The 3349-nt window shown below is 39.2% G+C and overlaps 1 pseudogene; it reads right to left on the reverse strand.

The window, feature by feature from the left end:
* Positions 1 to 1118: 1118 nt before the first annotated feature.
* Positions 1119 to 1976, reverse strand: LOC102872717 (annotated as a pseudogene).
* Positions 1977 to 3349: the final 1373 nt, after the last annotated feature.

A 3349-nucleotide genomic window follows, 5' to 3' on the forward strand; every position in this document is an offset into this window, starting at 1 on the left:
GACCCTATAAATAATGGATCTGAGCCCTGCCTAGCTTGTGCCATCATCATCATCTCTGAAACATTTGAGCCATTGCCACAGTCACTGGGTCTGGTTGAGTCTTACTTTCTTTTGCCAATCTTCCACCTTTCAAGTATGATGTCCCTTTCAAAGGGACAACCTCTCCTAGAAACATGACCAAAGTATGAGAGATATGTTCTCAACATCATTACCTCAAGGAGCACTCTGGTTGCACATTTTCTAAGATATATTTTTTGTTCTTTTGACAGTTCACGGGATATTCGGTACTCTTCTTTCTACAAAGTCTGCCACTGCTCAGAAATTGTCCTTCTTATATCTAAAATGGAGGGAGTGATTTTCTCTAGCTGTAAAATCATGACGACACTGGCGCTTTTTTTCTAATCATTAAAGAAAAAGAAGAGTTTGAACTTGTAGATATAGTTGCTGAAGTAATTAAATGTGAGGAAACTTTGCATAGACAGTAAATCATAAGAAGTAACTTGTTAAATTTAAGTACAATATGTCTTTAAGTACAATGTGTCTCAACTTTCCTGATTATAACAATCATTAGCGGTACAGATTACAAATGCTGATTTCTAACCCCACCCTAGAGCTCCTGGCTGGGACTCAGAGAAAAAATCAGGAAACCCAAATTTTTAACAAGCTCCACCTGGATGATTCTTTTGATGATGAAAGTTTGAGAAATCTTAAAAAAAAAAATAGTTACTTGTCTCATTGGATAAAAAAAGAGAAAGAGGGAAATGTCATTTCCATAAATGTTTGGTATGGAATAAGCAATATTTTCACTAAAAGCTTCTAGATACTCAAACAGGCTTAAGCTTTTATGAGCTTTGTGGACTCTTCATTCTTGAAAAATTTTTAAATGGAGAAAATGCTGATTTTCCTGAGAGGAGTTGACACTGGGTAGAGACCCGAGTTATTTAGGGATCATTTCAGGATTGTGAAAAACCCACTCAAGTTAACATGAATGAAAATAGTTTACTGTGAAAATAAGTTAACATGCATTATTTTATTATGAAGATACAAGGGAATGTTAAGAGGCCAAGCAGAGTAACTAGAGCTGACCCTCAGGAATATTGGAAAATCACCAACCATCTTTATACTTCTCTCTCTCTCCCTTTGGAAGAGTGAGTGTCACTGTTAAAGTTACAAGAGTAAACCTGGTCTTCAGTGTACTCCAGGATGCCCTTGAGTGGTCCTTCCAATATCTGCTTTACTATGTTCTTAATGTCATCATATTTGGCTTTCTCTAGACAGTAAGTGAGATCCATGACTGACACATTAGGGGTAGGGACATGGAAAGTTGTGCCAGCTTCCCATTCAGGTCAGGGATGACCTTGCCCATGGCCTTGGTAATGCCAGTAGATACAGGGATGATGTTCTGGGCAGATCCATAGCCATTATGCCACAGCTTTCCAGAGAGGCCATCCACAGTTGTGTGGATGGCAGTGATGGCATGGATTGTGGTCATGAGTCCCTCTATGATTCCAAAGCTGTCATGGATGACCTTGGCCAGAGGGGCCAAACAGTTGGTGGTGCAGGAGGCATTGCTGAGAATCTTGTAAGAGTTGTCATACTTCTCATGGTTCATACCAATCACAAACGTGGGAGAATTGTCAGAAAGAGCAGAGATGATTACCATTTGGCATCACCCTTCAACCTTTCTCCAAGTTTGTGGAGACACCAGTAGATTCCACAACATACTCAGCACCAGAATCACCTCACGTGATGTGGGCAGGCTCTCACTCCTGGAAAATAGTGATGGCTTTCCTATTGATAACAAGCTTCTCATTATCAGCCTTGACAGTGCCACTGAACTTGCCACGGATGGAATTACACTGGAACATATATATCATGCAGTTGATATCAATGAAGGGGTCATTGATGGCAACAACATCCACTTTGCCAGAGTTAAAAGGAGCCCTGGTGACCAGGTTCCCAATGTGGCCAAATTCATTTACTCAATCTTCACTCTTGTGTCTAAGGGATGCAGGTGAGGTTGCACAAGAAGAGATGGCAATCTGGTAATTGATGAGGAGCAGAGACCCCACTCATTATCTTTAAGACTGAAGAGGAGAACAAACTAAGAGGAAAATGTGTATTCAAATATTTCAAAGAAGAAAGTAGTAAAAAAATATTAATAAAAGAACAGGCACAAAAGAGATGTTCCTATTTGAAACAAAAAGGAAAAGAAAAACTTTTTATTACCCTGACCTATATGCTCTGAAAAATTAAAAGTTAATTCATCTTGGGCTTTTTGTTACAGATATTTCACAAATTTTCCACAGTCATCTGTATTTACAATTAAATTATCCCTGAATACAGATGTACAAATTCTTAAAGCAATTTTGAGAAAATGAGGCAAACTAAAAAAATTATATGAATGTTTAAATCTGTGGAGAATACACAGAGATTTACTAAAGAGCAACTGTGTCCAGTCCACAGTCTTAAATTATTTGCATGGAACATGAAGAATGAACCTTTTTGGGCTGACACAGAAGGAGCGGCAAACATCTGAACATAAACATGACATCTCTAAAAGTGAAATGAATGCCACCAGACTCCAGAAATACTTTTCCTGAGAAATGAGAGTACCATTTATTATGTAAGATTATTTTTCAAGATGGAAACTCAGCACCCAATCTAAATGAGATTCAGGGTGTGCAGAAGTGCTAACTTGACAGATAACCCAAATCTGCAGAGTATAAAGCATGAACTATGTACTAAATTGAAAAACACCTCTGCGTTCACTGAAAAGCAAGCAGGTTTTTTATCTACATAAAATAAATGACCACACTTCCCCCAAGAAAAAAAGAAATGTGTGGACAACTTCAGAGGAGACTGAGCAGACATATAGGCAATGATTCATGAATTATCATTTCTAAGAAGTGAGCTATTCTGGTCCTGTGCCCAGGGGCAGAAATGGGGTGGGAATGAAGAAGGGGCCCAGAACCATTGTCTGTTTTCCCCTGCAACTTGGTTTGGTTTTGTTTTTTAAGAAGGAACTCCACAACTGCAAGTATTGTGTGAGCATTTGGGGACTGTCAGATCCTCACCCGACTTCATGAAGAATTCTTCTGAGGTGGATTTTATTGGTTTCAGCTGCAGGATCCATCCCACCCCCCCCCACCAAGGAAAAGCCACATGCCCACCAAGCACGGCTTCTCTTCTGCAGTGAAGCAATCTGAAAGCAAGAGTCCACCACGAGGAAAACATATGGAGTCAATTTGTGCCTCAAGTTAGTTTATAACTTGCCATAATCTAAAAGAGATAAAAAAAGGGGATGACAACATCCCAATAGGAAGAGCAACCCAATATAAGTCACCTT

The sequence above is a fragment of the Elephantulus edwardii genome, unplaced genomic scaffold, assembly GCF_000299155.1.
Source record: "Elephantulus edwardii isolate Elephantulus edwardi_28Jun2011 unplaced genomic scaffold, EleEdw1.0 scaffold00111, whole genome shotgun sequence".
In the NCBI taxonomy this organism is placed as follows: domain Eukaryota; kingdom Metazoa; phylum Chordata; class Mammalia; order Macroscelidea; family Macroscelididae; genus Elephantulus; species Elephantulus edwardii.